The sequence below is a fragment of the Schistocerca gregaria genome, chromosome 3 (assembly GCF_023897955.1).
Source record: "Schistocerca gregaria isolate iqSchGreg1 chromosome 3, iqSchGreg1.2, whole genome shotgun sequence".
In the NCBI taxonomy this organism is placed as follows: Eukaryota; Metazoa; Arthropoda; class Insecta; order Orthoptera; family Acrididae; genus Schistocerca; species Schistocerca gregaria.
The window spans coordinates 186,836,274-186,853,706 of record NC_064922.1 but is presented as its reverse complement, the minus strand read 5'-3'; the positions used below and the strand labels follow the sequence as shown (position 1 = coordinate 186,853,706).

The 17,433-nt window shown below is 41.1% G+C and overlaps 1 protein-coding gene across 2 annotated transcripts in view; it reads left to right on the top strand.

The window, feature by feature from the left end:
• Window positions 1-17,433, top strand: part of LOC126355024 (fibronectin type III domain-containing protein 5) — a 1,528,277-nt gene that overhangs the window by 184,319 nt on the left and 1,326,525 nt on the right. For both annotated transcript variants that reach the window (XM_050005171.1, XM_050005169.1), the window contains exon 2: window positions 12,077-12,119. The gene's annotated coding sequence lies outside the window, so the exon portion shown is untranslated. The remainder of the gene's footprint in view (window positions 1-12,076; window positions 12,120-17,433) is intronic.

The following is a 17,433-nucleotide window of genomic DNA, read 5'->3' as shown; positions in this document are numbered from 1 at the left end:
AAACATCACCATCATAATTTCCAAGATTGCAAGGGTTGACAAATGGGAGAGTTATCACACAATCAGCTTAACAGCTTATATTATTGCAGATGGTAATGGAAGCAAGACTGAAGAAAGATCAAAACACACTCATAGGATTTGCCGATCTAGAAAAAGCATTAGACTGTGTCAAATCGTGAAGCGTGTTCGAAATTCTGAGAGAATAGGGATAAGCTATTGGAAAAGACGAGTAATATCCAATAAAGATTTAACAGGGAACAAAACGACTGGAATCCCAAGAAGGAAGAGCTTGGAATAAACAGAGCGTAAGACAGGGCTGTAGCCTTTCACTTGCTTTGTTCAATCTGTACATCGAAGAAGCAATGGCTGAAATAAAAGAAAAATCAAGCGTGCGGTTAAAAATCATGGTGACAGGATATTAAAGGTGACAATGAAATTTTCACCCTACAGACTCGTGATGACTGGGTGTTGTGAACTGTTCTTAGGTTAGTTAGGTTTAAGTCGATCTAAGTTCTAGAGGACTGATGACCGTAGCTGCTAAGTCCCATAGTGCTCAGAGCCATTTTTGAACTACGCAACATCCAAAATACGTTTAAAAGAAAAAAATACAGTTAGCTCGAGCTAAAGTTCTGTGTGACAAACAAAATTCTGTTTTCAGTTTCCTATGATTACATAATTATTGAACATACCTAGTCGCTTTAAATGTACTTACATGGTATGGGAATTTTTATGTGATTTTAATGGCAAAATCTACAGATATGTTGCGTAAACATGTAGTGCGTGCACTTATCGTATTCATGCAATAGTACCACGTGATCTATTCTCTTACCTCTTCTGACAATTTACTCTATCTCTCTGTCTCTGTCTCTCTCTCTCTCTCTCTCTCTCTCTCTCTCTCTCTCTCTCTCTCTCTGTCTCTCTGTCTCTCTTTATGTCTTTCAGTAATACTCTTGTTTTCATTTCTTCTGTTAACATCTTACTTGATACGTGCAAAGTGGATCCGTACACTTAGTCCTGAGCTCCCATATCATGGGTAATGTGCATGTTTAAACTTAATCGTCAACTCTGGTTCACCAAGGCCAACCTACTCGAGGAAAAAAAAACTTCACTTGAAGTTCTACATCAATAGACAGTATTAGAATCAATGATACACTGGTAACAGATGTTAGCAGTATCATAAAATATTTTAACGAGCATGTCCTAACTGCTAGTGAATGTATGCAGTTGTCAGATTCAGTAGAAGATACTATTGAACATCTCAGACAGCCATTACAGATTCCTTCGGTAATAATGATTCTCCCTCACTATCCCAGGGGACGTAATGTTCACGGTGAACTCTTTAAAATTAAACAAGTGTACATGATAAAATACCAAATATGGTAATCAGTGAAGTTATATGTGTAACCAGTTATTTAGCACAGGAGGATTTCCCGACTGCCTAAACTGTGGTGAAGTGCAACCCGTGGTGAAGAAGAAGGTAAAAAAATACCATTTCCACTTGTCTACATTTTCGAAAATAATACCATAGGATATACGCGAGCGGATTCTTAATAATATGATTACAAACAATTTATTGTCGAGGCCACAGTTTATATCTGAAAACATTCTGATGCTGGAAAGGTTCTTTACACGTAGTGTGGAGACGTACTTAATTCATTAGACTTTAAGTTACAGGCTACTGGTATACTGTAAATCACAACATCTTTTTCACTAAATTAAATTATTACAGTCTACCAGAAAATACTGCTAATCGGCTCAAATTGTGTCTCTCTAAAAGGAAATGACAGGAGCAAATAGGAAAGACTTCTGTATGAGGTTTCCACTCATTATCAATCTGGGACCTAATTACACGTGATGTCGTACAAGAATCCGCCTTAAGGCCATTATTTTGATTGTGTATAAAAGATTATCAGATTTCAAGTTTTTTGTTTGGTGATGGTACAAGCATTGTAATAAACAGAAAATCAAGCATAGTCATAGAGTGATCAAATTTTCGTGAATGACGGTAAATGGTTCCTAGACTTTTCATTGTCACTAAATTTTGAAAAGAGACGCTATATGCAGTTCAGGACTTTTAAATACACTACTGGAAATGGAAAAAAGAACACATTGACACCGGTGTGTCAGACCCACCATACTTGCTCCGGACACTGCGAGAGGGCTGTACAAGCAATGATCACACGCACGGCACAGCGGACACACCAGGAACCGCGGTGTTGGCCGTCGAATGGCGCCAGCTGCGCAGCATTTGTGCACCGCCGCCGTCAGTGTCAACCAGTTTGCCGTGGCATACGGAGCTCCATCGCAGTCTTTAACACTGGTAGCATGCCGCGACAGCGTGGACGTGAACCGTATGTGCAGTTGACGGACTTTGAGCGAGGGCGTATAGTGGGCATGCGGGAGGCCGGGTGGACGTACCACCGATTTGCTCAACACGTGGGGCGTGAGGTCTCCACAGTACATCGATGTTGTCGCCAGTGGTCGGCGGAAGGTGCTCGTGCCCGTCGACCTGGGACCGGACCGCGGCGACGCACGGATGCACGCCAAGACCGTAGGATCCTACGCAGTGCCGTAGGGGACCGCACCGCCACTTCCCAGCAAATTAGGGACACTGTTGCTGCTGGGGTATCGGCGAGGACCATTCGCAACCGTCTCCATGAAGCTGGGCTACGGTCCCGCACACCGTTAGGCCGTCTTCCGCTCACGCCCCAACATCGTGCAGCCCGCCTCCAGGCGTGAATGGAGGGACGAATGGAGACGTGTCGTCTTCAGCGATGAGAGTCGTTTCTGCCTTGGTGCCAATGATGGTCGTATGCGTGTTTGGCGCGGTGCAGGTGAGCGCCACAATCAGGACTGCATACGACCGAGGCAAACAGGGCCAACACCCGGCATCATGGTGTGGGGAGCGATCTCCTACACTGGCCGTACACCTCTGGTGATCGTCGAGGGGACACTGAATAGTGCACGGTACATCCAAACCGTCATCGAACCCATCGTTCTACCATTCCTAGACCGGCAAGGGAACTTGCTGTTCCAACAGGACAATGCACGTCCGCATGTATCCCGTGCCACCCAACGTGTAAGTCAACTAACCTGGCCAGCAAGATCACCGGATCTGTCCCCCATTGAGCATGTTTGGGACTGGATGAAGCGTCGTCTCACGCGGTCTGCACGTCCAGCACGAACGCTGGTCCAACTGAGGCGCCAGGTGGAAATGGCATGGCAAGCCGTTCCACAGGACTACATCCAGCATCTCTACGATCGTCTCTGTGGGAGAATAGTAGCCTGCATTGCTGCGAAAGGAGGATATACACTGTACTAGTGCCGACATTGTGCATGCTCTGTTGCCTGTGTCTATGTGCCTGTGGTTCTGTCAGTGTGAGCATGTGATGTATCTGACCCCAGGAATGTGTCAATAAAGTTTACCCTTCCTGGGACAATGAATTCACGGTGTTCTTATTTCAATTTCCAGGAGTGTAGTTTCCTCCCAGTAAATATCTAAAATACGAAGACAGACTTACAGACGAGATTGATAGCGTGGAATTATTAGAATTACAAGTTGATAACAAATTCAATCGGTAGGAGCATACCACGAAACTGTTTATGTAGCTATGCACAACTTTTCTCTGAATGCGAATGTTGTCAGACATAAGTGATATAAAAATAAAAAATCTGGCTTACTTCGCTTACCTTCATTCAAAAATATCATATGAGGTATTTTTGGGGGTAACTCAGCAATTGAAGCTAATGTTTTCCAAAGATATGTAATGTAATTTATTTGTAATGTCTACAGCAGAATACCCTGCAGAGGCCTGTTCAAAGGAGTGTCTGTAGTAACTGGTGCCTCTCGCTTTACTTATTCCTCAATTAAATTTGTGATACATGATGTACATATCTTTCAAACCAATATCTCTGTTTATGAAATGAGTGATAAGAATGTTGTTCAATCCGGAGCGATGCACACTATTCAGGAACGCACGTCCTCGATGACTTACCAGTAGCAAAAAAAAACTGCGCTACTAATAAAATTCGTTATAACAGTAACTTAAAGGATTTATTGCTGGCCAACCCTCATTCCATTAACAAATTTCTGAGTAGAGCCTATTGGTGTGTAAATATCATTAATAATATCAAATAACGGGCGTGTTCGTGAAATCTGACTTCCGCTCATCGACACTCCATAAATATCAACATGTAAACATGTTTTGTGAACTGACTTCTTCTTTGCTGATTCTGATAACAGTTTTCATATCTTGAGGCCATCATTCTTAAACGGATAATTATACAAGTGACACTGTGACCCCTGCGCACAAATCCTTATTGCTTTATATGTTTTTGTAAGTGAGTAAATGTTATCCTACCGAAAGTTTTGAGATTGTACAGTACAGATATTTAACTGTGTCATAATTAAAATAAGCAACAGAGAAATTTTTTATAGTTTACAACGAGAAACAATAGATTAAATGAGTTGACATGTGTTCTTCTTTCCTTTGGTGCCTCCTTTGGAGTGAACTGTATATTAGGAATGGGCTCACAAAGCCAAATTTAGTTAGTTTGAGGTGTGGGTTCTTGGTGCAAGATTGTGTTCTCTGCACTCAGTTTAATTGCTTTCCGTTCAATCCGCACGTAGGGTGGAAGTCCTCTTATGACAGGTCATGAGATTCACAGAAGAATAAAGAAGTTTTACCAATGCTTTTGGCATTACCAAGACTCCATTTGTTCCTACTAAAGAAGCATCTCTAAATGTCGTAAAGACAGGGATTGAGGTGTGTGCAGCGATAGTCTACTGACCAAGACTGAGGGACAGAGGTGTCTATATGTTTGCAGCGATGACTGTCCGCTGCAAGGCCATCATACGTAAACATAGTGGCAGTGAAACGTTCAAATTACACATGAACTTACACTCCTTCGAATTATAGCTAATCTTGAAAAGTGGAGTTACCTAAGTCGGGTTTTCGTCACTCGTTAGCGGGATACACACTGAAAAGATCTGTGACGAATCAGAAGTATGTGTCCTTCCATGACTCAAAGGAACTCTGTCTTTCGCAGACAGTGCACGAACACATGCCTCACCAGCTCATAGTTACAACGGAATAAGTAACGGAAATACTTTTAAAGCCTCATAAGTGACAGAATGTATGCATGGATGCACTCTTGTTTTAATAGTCATCAAGAATGCGAACGTACCAAAACGAAAGATTTGACTGCAGCGGAATGTGCGCTGATATTAAATGTCCAAACAGATTAAAACTTTATACCAGTCTGAAACTCGAAGTCGGGACCATTGGCTTTGGCGGGAAAGTGCACTACTAAATAAAATATCCGTGTACCAATCACGACCCCTCCGCACATCCTTATTTCCGAGAGTACCTCATTTCCTACCACCTCCTGCGAAACTTGCAACAGAACCACGCCTGGAGGAAACCACTCCCTTCCTCCAGGAGCATTAGTCTTGCAAGTTTCGCAGGAGAACTTCTGTGGAGTTTGGAAGGTAGAACATAAGGTACTGCTGGAAGTAAATCTGTAAGGTGGCAACTTATGTAGCTCAGTTAGTAAAACACTTGCCTGCGAAAGGCGAAGGTCCCGAGTTGGAGTGGAGGTCTGGCACACAGTTTTAATCTTCCAGTAAATTTCAATGTGAAGTCTACTCAATCCGTAATAACAAAGCGAGGATCTGGATAAAGCTGTAGACGCTTTCCAATATTAGTCACTTTATATGATGACTACAGGGTTCAACTCTGGTAAGTAAAAGCAGTTACTGGGAGCTAGCTCAGTCGGCAGGAAACAATGAATACTGACAAAATATAAGTGAAAAAGAAATCTTTAATCAATCCCACAAGATGATCAGCATAAATGCATTAACTTTGTTAACGAATTTTCCCATGCACGTAACTGATAAATATCGGTGCCAAAAATTAAAGTCATGCCAATTCGAGGAAAAAACTCCTTTCGGTTAAAAGTGACTATCAAAGTTATGCTAGTGGTGTTCACAGACTTCATTGAATTTGTTTCTAATGTTACGCATAAGTATGACGGAGATATTGAATATAAATATGCGATTTTCTCTCAAATGAGTGCCACAATACATGGGGAGGCACTGCAGCGCTGTAAAAAAGAGACAAGTAGAAGTCTATAAATAATGACTTACGTATTGTTGTAGTATGGGAATGAGACGTGTGCGCTGATCCGTGTGTAAGGGCTACGCAATAGACATAATATAATAAATGACACTATTGGAAAATATCTGGACATATTTATTAGAAGCAAAAATAATGTCTAGCAGTAAACGATTCAAACGTGCTAAGAATGAACGAAAATCACAAATCATAAGAAGCTCCAGGTTATACCATCTCATCGAGACACCGGCTCAGAAAGAGATGGACTATGAAACTGGAACAGGCCAGGCAGTATAGACTTTGAGGAAGATGATGATGATGATTTCGTAGATAATTGTATTTGCCCCAAGAATGGATATCAACGTTTGTAGCCTAGTAAACGATATTTAGTTGTACATCCACGAACAAGTGATGTTTCGTTCTTGTTATGAGACTGATATATATTGAACGTGCCGAAATTTCAGATGCGCACATACCGATCGTTGTCAAAGGACCAGCAGTTACGTAGCTGTTAACGCATGTGCTTTTGACAGTCCATGACACAGACGTCACCGTAATTTCAGCGTATCTGAACTACACATGTCGGCCTAAAAGTCCGGAAAATCGTCGTGCGGGGAGCATTTCATTCGAATGCTGTGAACGCCTGTGTTATTTGAACAGATGCACACAGGGATTCTGCAGTAACACAACTGTTGTCGACAAGCGAACCGTGTGGCTGCAATAGAAGTACATCCCCCGTTCAACAGGCAATAACTTTAGCAGCTCCTAGGTTAAGTAATGAACATCGAGATTTCGTTTTCTTTCAGTGGTAAAAGCAAAACGGCACGGGTTAAATAAACTCTAGGAATTACAACACTTGAGATTTAGTGTTCCAACGAAATGTCGTGAAAGTGAACTGGACACCACGTTACACTGAAATTTATAAACAGATCCGTAATCCTACACGTACGTTTCAGAGCTACTGTACACGACCTTTATCTTGGAAGCAGTGCGTCAATTCCCTTTCTCGTGAAATGCATTTCAGACATATCAATAAGAGAGGACAGAATATTGTATCTCACATTGTTCTAGAATATGCTTCGAAATGGACGAAACGATCGCAAATTAATCCTTTTCATATATTAAAATGAGATAAAATTAGTGTAATAGGAAAGTTCTCTCAATACTGAACATTTTTTACTATACTCCAACCTGATAGTCATGGGAAAGCAGGACTCGGTAATGATTGTGGACGGGGCCGTAATCAGTTACTATTGGTTATCTTTTACAGTTAAACACAATTTACTTAAACCAGTAATTCCAGACTCAACAATATATAAAAATACCACACGTTATTAATGAAGTACAAAACAACTGTGTTACAATTTAGCAAATCACCGCCAAATACAGATATAACAGGTAATCGTTTAAAAGCCAGCCACTGCGATCTGGTGAGAGGGCCTTACACGCCAGCAATGGAAATAAATAAAGAATTGTTTAAAACTCTCTGCAACTTGAAAATTACAGGTATTGAAATATTAAAGGCAAGTCGCCACAAACACAGCAGAACGCATCAGCTGTCAAGAATCGTAGTAAATAAGGTTTTAAAAGCTTACTGCGTAAATACAAATACCAAATTAGAATTTTAAGACAAGTCACCACAATCACGGCTGAAGGCCTTACACCCCAAGAAAGGCAAAAAATTAAGAATTGTTTAAGAACTCGCTGCAATTTACAATTTACAGGTATTTAAACATTAAGGGATGTCGCCACAAACACAGCAGAGGGCATCAGACGCAAGTAACGGCACTAAATAAGGTTATAAGGCTTACTGCTAAAATACAAATACCAAATTAGAATTTTAAGGCAGATGACCGCAATCACGGCTGAAGGCAATGCACGCCAGGAATGGCTATAATATAAAAACATTTTGAAACCTGCTGTAAAACAGCAAATACAATAGCAAAAGTTAATTAATAAAAACAAGCAACCGATCCAGACGGTGCTCCAGGAATCGACCTCTGAGAAGTTGCGACAAAAAACACTTTCGCGGGTGGTGACGTGGGCAGCCAAGAGTTGCATTCACTTCACATGATGGTAACTCAGACTAATGATAATTTTGCTGAAGTTACCCGACGGCCTATAAACCAAATGCCACGATGGAACAATACGTCAAAGGCGGAACCGGCGGTCTGCACTACGTCCCCAGAATATTGTGTTTAGAGCGCCCGGAACGAGAAAGGAACAACTACCTCCTCGCCTCGGCGACACTGCGAGCAGCAACACGAACACAAGTCACAGCAGAATCGCGAGATATCACAGTAGAGGAGGTTTCTCTACTTGGATTGAAATGCACCCATCTTCAAGCTTGCTGGATCCGGTTTACGATGAGGTCGTGCACCCTCGTGACCACAGCCCTTCCTCTTGCAGTCCATGCGTGCCGCCAGCGGTCCAAGCGTTTTCTCGCAGTGCGCGGACCGGGCTCCTCCTGAGCTCTCAACCGATCTGGCCCACTCACACGACACGGAAAAACAACGACGTCGCCCCAAAGATAGGGCAACAGTCACAACATATCGATAACCGCCGCTGCTGCCACTAGCGGACATGCAACGCTTGCGAAATCGAGAGGCGCCAGTCGACACGAGAAGAAGACAAAAAACGCAGCCATGCCATCTCAACGATACCGTCTGGCCTCCAACAGAGGGCGGAAACCTACACACAGCACTAACGCAAGCCGCAGCACGGCTCATATACGAACATTTTATCGTTGACAACATTAAAATTGTTCCTGGCACTCATTTCTTCCCTGTTATCGTCATGACGCGCGCCTAAAAAGAGTAGTTATAGTGGTACGTTGCTGATGTGCGGCGGTCTGCAGTGTTATTAGTTCAGGAATGTCATATTATAATGAAGCATTGTTTGATGTGCTTATACCACTCGGTGAATTTCGTCTGATGTGTCTGCAAGACGTAAACGTATTAGTAGATGTTAATATGAGATGTGTACGCCCTTCGACTTTATGAAGGTTTTATTTCTGTTGCAGGCACTCTCAGTGAGGTTTCTGTCTGTAGAGCAATGTGTGATCTGCCCCACGCTTCTGTGTTGTCGCTAGTGTCCACAATGATAAAAGTCTTTTCAGAAAATTCAAGAGGAGTAAGATTTACAATAATCGTTTTATTTTATCTTTTCTCGCACAGTTTGCTCCAGTTCTTCAAGTCTGGGAGTCGGATTCTTGAAGCTGAAATCCTCACATTTTAGGTTATCATCGTTCAATTGATCTAAATAACTTTGAAAAACTTTGTTGCAGAATTTTCGTTTTTATGATGATTTACTGCGTCACATTTTACTATGTCGCGCTGTCTTTTGAATTTTCACATGATCAAAGCCGGAATTACATTGTTCATCCTGAATACAAAAGTACGTCCAATTACACTCGAGGAATGCTTATTAATACTTAACTCTGCGATAGTGACAGTATTCCAAAGGGTTTACAATTTTTCTTGACAAAAAGTTTCTATTAATTTACATTATTATTTTACAAATGAATCCTGAAATAAACATAATAAACGCTACTGGATTGCGTAATTAATAACATAAATGTTGAGTGTGCCAAATATTTCGTAACTTCCAAATGTTTCTAAGAAAACAATTTTAACTGTACATTCAGAGCTAGTACATACCGATTGTAACAACGAAAATAAAGTAATTTCTTTTCACCAATTTAAGCTTGAAATATAACATATTGTGGACAAAATTATATGAATTTTTAGGTAAACAGTTGAGATGATATTGACCTACCCAGAATTCGAAAAATATTACTGTTATCGACTATTTCATTCAGGAAAAGTAATGCTAGATTAGGATGTCCCTTTAGAAATGGCAGCTCATTCATCCTCAGCAGCCGAATTCAGACTTCCAGTCTCTACTGGACGCTAGGATCTGAAGCGAAGTCGACGTTCTAATTCATCCTAGAGGAGTTCATTTAGGTTCACATGGGTACTCTGGGAGGAACAATCAATTCAAGAAATGTTATTGTTCACAAACGACTACCACACAGATGCATCTTCACGGTAATATGCATAGTCATGCTTAAGCAAACATCTTCTACGAATTGTCCCTCTACTGTCAGTGATGAAAATTCCTTTAAAATAGTTGGTGAATATTAACAGGCTGTTTCCTGGCAAATTCATCCTTCATTCCGCCTTTCAGGCTATGCCCGTCTCCTGATGAGCTGGTGGCAAACTAGTAAATTAGTAAATTTTTTGTTTTAGTTTTTACTTGACTTATTTTTTCCAAATGAAACATATGAACGCAAGTTCAAATAAAAGACAGCTACGATTTCTGGAGCTTGATCTATATGTTAACATTTAACGTTTTCGGAAGGCATTGACTGTTGACTATACCAAACATTTGTATGTCCTAGCGTTCATGCTGTATGTAATCCCGCCCGGTTGGCCGTGCGGTCTAACGTATGGCTTTCCGGTTTGTTATGGAGCGCCTGGTTCCCAGCATGAATCCGCCCGGCGGACTTGTGTCGAGCTCCAGTGAGCCGGTCAGTCTGTGGATGGTTTTTATGTGCTTTTCCATCTACCTCGGCGAATGCGGGCTGGTTGCCCTTATTCCGTCTCAGCTACACTATGTCGACGATTGCTGCACAAACAAGTTCTCCACGTACGGGTACACCACCATTACTCTACCACGCAAACATAGGGGTTACACTCGTTTGGAGCGAGATGTTTCCAAAGAGTGGTTCGGTGTGGGGCGGCCCAGGTGTGAAGTGAACAGCGTTAGTCGTCGTGGGGTTGTGGACCGCTACGGCTGCAGCGGGACGGAGCCTCTCCGTCGTTTCTAGGCCCCCGGTTAAGATAGAATATAATGCAATACATACGCTGTATGTAATGATGTTTGATACTTAAAGGTCTCTGCCATTCTATTAAGACTAATTCTGATGTGCTGAACCATTCAGTAAGTGATAGGGGTGTAATTTTTTGCATGACTGATTCTGCGCTCTTCAACTTACATTCACTCATAAACTATAAGCGTTACCTCAGTGGTTTAATACATCTTTCTTTCATGGAAGGCAAACGTTTAATATTATGGAAAAGTGAATCTATTGAAAGGAAACGGTATAACTCAGAGTTTTGTTCAAACAGTGCATATCTAGAGAATATGTCCATCAATTTGCCCCTCGTCTTTAAAACAAACGACTAAAAACAAAGTGTAGAAAAATTGCCTGATGGCGCCTATCTCGTTATTTTCGGGCGAGTGGTCTTCCTGGAACACATCAAGAAAGAATACATCAACAATATCATGTAGATTCTTCTTAAGTGAAACTGCTTATAGGGGAATTCAGGATCTACTTTAAGTCTCCCTCCACATTTACTGTGTCTTCGCTGTTATTAGCTTGTATATGAATGAAAGTTTTCTAATGTCAACAGTGATAAGATTTCACTTATTCTCTTGCCGCGTGGTTTGAGGCGCCATTGCCCGGATTGCGCGGTCCTTCCCGCTAGAACTTTGAGTGCTACCTCAGCCATGGGTGTTTGTGTGTTACTTTTAGCATAAGTTAGTTTAAGTTAGTTTAAGTAGTGTGTACGTCTAGGGGCCGATGTCCTCAACAGTTTGGTCCCTTAGGAATTCAGACACATTTTCACTTATTCTAGTGTTCAACTCGCAGTCTTGAAATATTCAGGAGTATACAAATCTATCAATTTATGGTCAAGCAACATTTATACAATGGTTTTCATAATAGAAACGCATTTTAGTGTTTTTTCTGCAATCAGTCCATAAAATATCCCTGGTATAAATTTGGAAGTAAAAAAAGTAAAGAATGTTTCAGATTTTTACTACCGTTCTACAACATTTTCAGATAATCATCCATAACTATCGAACTGTTAACATATTTTGCATCCATAAAATGTTTACCTTACATGGAAGGTATTAAAAATTTACAGTAAATTCATATACATTTCTTATTTCAGGGTCTGTTCCCAACGCCAGAAGGTTGCTGGTGACTTTGTGGGGGTAAGTACTAAATTGACTTTTGTGAGAGTAATTACAAAAATTTATGCATTGCACTTGCCGCTTTAATTCTCTATAAGAACCTGGAAATTCAAGAACAGTATGCAATGTCTCAGTGAGGAACGTAACTGATGAAGATAATAGTGGTTTTTGTCCAAGCCACGGATTTTCATGAGGTGACAGTTGCACAGATAAGTTTGCAGCACAAATCCGTCGAGAAAGATTTGATTATTGTAACATTCACTACACGTTTGCACTTGATGTAATAGCAGTCACTGCGAAGAAAACTGCATGACTAGTGTTTGAAGAAAGATAACTGAAATGGTCCAACTGAGGGGTATACGTTCAAGTATCTGGTAAAGATTCAGATTCAGTGCCGATCCCAAGCATCTGTCTTGTCTCACAGTCTGAGATACTTCGGCTGCACAGCCAAGAAACTTCCCCACAGTGTTGTAGAAGACGCAGTCAACATGTGACACATAACTGTGCACAGGCGAGATAGTGCGAATAAGTAACCTGGCCGGGAACGCGTGTTCACTGGCTTGCACTCCATGAATTCACAGTAACTGAGCCATAAAGATACATATCGAACTTGTCTATTTCCTGTTCATGATAGGATTGCTTATTCGACGAATTTATCACACTTTGTGACTGTCTCCAGCTCAACAACTGCGTGAGTGATCATGACATTTGTTTCTACCTCTCCCAGAGTAGGATACGAGCTGGCAACGAGAATGTTTCTTAGCGAGCACCACCCACTGTTTAGCACGGATTCAAAGTTACTGCGTTCATGGAAGCAGCACTTCGAAATGCAACTTGATAGTAGCATCAGCTTAATGTAAAGATAAATATTTATTTATCAGCAGCAAAAATAGAACGGAAGCCACATACGACTGTGGTTGTAACCATCTCGAAACTGCGTTTGTGTCATCAGTTGTTCCAGACATTCGCTATCTGGTCACAGCTTGGCTGTCTAATGAAGGTCCGCAGGAAATGGGTACTGCGGAGCACCCCTCACAAGGAGGTACCCAGCGGTGGGATCGACTTCTTTAAACCATGAAGAAGTTAAGATAGTACGTTTCACACCCAACAGCCATTCACCCTGGTGGGCCCTCGATTGCAAGGAACTGATGAAAAAACATTCCGAAATTTTGGGTGGCACCGCAGTAACTTTAAAAAAAGTAGCATGGTATGGACTGTTCGCGTGGTGAAATGGATTGGGTAATGCCTTCACATGAGATAGGTGTGGTTTAGAATATAATCATGTGCTTTAAATATTGCTTATTTTTTTAATCTTTATCGAATGAACTTGCTCATTATTTTTATTTAATTCTGTGGTTTAAATGTAACTTTTAATTCTATTTCTCTGTCTCATCATTTTAAATACCATATCAACTCCCGAGTTTGCTCTCATTTTTCTACTGTCATTCTTTTCCCGACTCAAACGTTTCTTCATATTATTTTTATTAATTTTATGTATTAAATAGCAGTTGAACGGAATGGACAGTGTCTTGAAAAGAGGATATAAGATGATCAGCAAAAGCAAAACGAGGATAATGGAATGTAGTCAAATTAAATCGGGTGATGCTGAGGGTATTAGATTAGGGAATGAGACAAAGTACTAAAGGAATTTTGCTATTTAGGAAGTAAAATAACTGATGATGGTCGAAGTAGAGAGGATATAAAATGTAGACTGGCAATGGCATGGAAAGCGTTTCTGAAGAAGAGAAATTTGTTAACATCGAATATAGATTTATGTATCAGGAAGTCATTTCTGAAAGTATTTGTTTGGAGTGTAGCCATGTATGGAAGTGAAACATGGACGATAACTAGTTTGGACAAGAAGAGAATAGAAGCTTTCGAAATGTGGTGCTACAGAAGAATGCTGAAGATTGGATGGGTGGATCACGTAACTAATGAGGAGGTATTGAATAGGATTTGGGAGAAGAGAAGTTTGTGGGACAACTTGACTAGAAGAAGGGATCGCTTGGTAGGACATGTTTTGAGGCATCAAGGGATCACCAATTTAGTAATGGAGAGCAGCGTGGAGGGTAAAAATCGTAGAAGGAGACCAAGAGATGAATACACTAAGCAGGTTCAGAAGGATGTAGGTTGTAGTAGGTACTGGGAGATGAAGCGGCTTGCACAGGATAGAGTAGCATGGAGAGCTGCATCAAACCAGTCTCAGGACTGAAGACAACAACAACAACATGTATTAAATTCGATTTGATTTCTTTCGTTCTATCGTCCTACTTATTTTTATTCCTCATTTTGCTTCAACTTCGTTTTAGTTATAATTCCTTCTTTCCTTTAAATGTACATCTGCGTTATTTTATCCATAGCGCATAGGAATTTAGGCTAAGTTATATATATTTTGGGTGACATTGAGAGGTAGGTGGCAGCCTAAAGGGCAACGGTCAAGAATTCTGAGTTCTGGCCATGACATCACGCTTACAACTGTGACCTGTCCCCGAGTCGCTTCTTTATCTTGCGCATGTTGTTCTTTTATTTTATTCATTCATTTTCTTGAATGAAATTTTTTTCTGCCAGAGAAGAGGATTTTCACGAGTTCATAAGAAACGACCTCGCATGAATTGAAAAGAACAACATAAATTTGAGTCCTTGAACGAAATGAAAATCGTACTCGGAGAAAAGTATTTGGAGTATCATCCTTAAAGGGAAAGAAAGTAATTGCAAATGGAAGAATAAGTAGTTTGAGAAAAACAGTTATAGGACATCCTTGGACAATAAAAGAATATATTTCCTAAGAAAAATAAACTTAGTACTCCATCTCTCTATAAAAGAAGCAAAATAACTGACTTGTAATATTTACTCAAAAAGAAATCTTCCTCAGGAAGGGTAGTTGTGAATAAACGGAAATTTTTGTGAAATTTACGTATGAAAAATACCAAATAAAGGGCGTTTTGTATGAGGTTCAAAGCAAATTACCTTCGAGAGAGGAATCGGAGAAAAACAAATAAATAAAGGAGAAAGTAACGGGAGAAAAATGAATAAAATTGTAATTAAAAATATATAAAATCACTGAGTCCTGCAAGGCATTTAAAATTCTCTCTCCAATTTACTAATGAATTTCTTAGCCTCAAAAAGAAGAGAAAAAGAAAATTGTAAACATGAACAATAACAATGATAAAACAAAAAATTTTCCAGGACAGTAAATGAGGTCTTAATCGCAAGAAATAAAAATCCAGTAGCTTATTTCTTCTTTTCTTTTTCTTCTTCGTTTCTTCTCCCTATCTTTTAGTTTTCTTTTTTCTGAAAGACTGTGTCGTGTCAGATCACATTAAATTCCCGTGATTTTCGCCTCAATTGAGGTTAAGTATCATTTCATACTGTATTTAACAGTTTCTGAAATTTTTGTTCGGTTGGGATTTGTAAAAATCGGTGGAAATATCTCTGACACGAACGTGTCTTTCAGAACGTTTGGTGGATCCCATATGCCGTACGTGGTGTGTCCTTAGAGCCTGACAGTGGTGTTTGATATCCAGATTTATAGATGTCTCCGTCGAAAACTACCGGATAATAGTTCTGTTTATAAACGTGAGCCCCATATATCGCTTGCTCCTACGGCTAAACATAGGCTCGAGGGTACCCTATTATCCACAGTCCTCGCACTTTAGGGACGCTATTATGTTAATAGCCGTTAGTCATTCGTTAGTAATCACAGTCTTACTTATAACCTTATAACACGTGCGGCGCGCTTCTGCAAACATTTTTTCCAACCATCTCCCTGTTGTTGTGCGGAGATTTGAATATTGAGGTCATACCTGACATCTCGTGGTACAAACACTTTGCCGCCCGCGTCTTAGAATCTCTAGGAATCGAAAAATTGTTACTCCTGGGAAAAAACAAAACCTTGCGAAAAGCGAAATTGTAATGTGTCTTAGATACGTAGACTGCCGCAAAGTCAGGAGGATGTCCATAGGTAAGAACAAGAGCAGCTGTCGTCCTGTGATGGGTGTTCTCTCTATTATTGCTACTTTGTGGAGAAGCAAAGCAGCACATTTCTTTTCTGACATACACGACATGTAGTCCTCCATGAGACCTGGACTGGATGCACGTGGCAAGTTTCACTTTGGAAATGTTACCGTGCCTCCACAACCTGTTTGCTGCTTGGATTATCGTTCTAGCTGGCGCAGATGGGACAATGATGACTTGCGCCAAGTACCAAGCTTTATACTAGGTGTAAGTATTTATTAAATCCACTCTCTGTAGGAGTGATTGCCATCTTAGGCAATGTATAACACTTAAAACACTTGATAATGGCACTATGAAGCCGAAATTACGATTGTGAAAGTGTAAATGTAACACCGTAAATAAGGAACAGCCTAATGGCGGTACTGACTTTAAAGAAACTCTTGATGGTCGTGGAGATATGGCGCCAACCACAAGCGGCTATCTTTAGGGGATGTACAGAGAAGAGTAGTTCCGACAAGCACCTATTGGGGTAGCGCCGTTTTTTCTCGTGACTAAGGTGACGTCCTACGAAATCATCAGCATACGCAATACACGACGCTCTTGCAGCTTCTATGTCGGTCCCTCTTAGCGCGCCACCAGGTCGAAGGTCGACAAAAATAAGGAAAGGGGATATAGAATGAGGATATCCCTGTCGAACTAAAATCCTTGATGATGCTTAAGGGCGTCAACAAAGGTCTCATGGTTCAAATGGCTCTGAGCACTATGGACTTAACTGCTGAGGTCATCAGTCCCCTAGAACTTAGAACTACTTAAACCTATCCAACATAAGGACATCACACACATCCATGCCCGAGGCAGGATTCGAACCTGCGACCGTAGCTGTCGCGTGGTTCCAGACTGTAGCGCCTAGAAGCGCTCGGCCACTCCAGCCGGCAAAAGGTCTCATGGAAAGTCTCTCTGCCCTATCAGGGCAAAAAGGTAATTGTGGTTGATCGTGAAAAAGGCTTTCATGAAATTAATCTATAGTATCGCCCTTGGTGTCCGAGTGGCATAGGTGTTAGGGACGACGTCCCTATAGTTACTCATGGCGGTAAGGATGTCACGGCGCGGACTGATGACTTTCGGCGTAACAGTATCAGCCTGGTGGCACAGCATATAATCACTGTTCGGCACCGTGTTACGGCCACGAATGTTCAACTCGGTCGGCCCCAGATCTCTCAGTGAGCAGGACGGTCATTCCCTCCGGGAATTCTTCCGGACACTGGACGGCACACAATAGCTCATTCTACATAAAATTCTAAAGGGGTCCCATCGGGCGCTGGGAACATGTTTCTAGCAGAGGCTCGTAGAGTATCTTCATCATTGGACTTCGGAGTGGAGA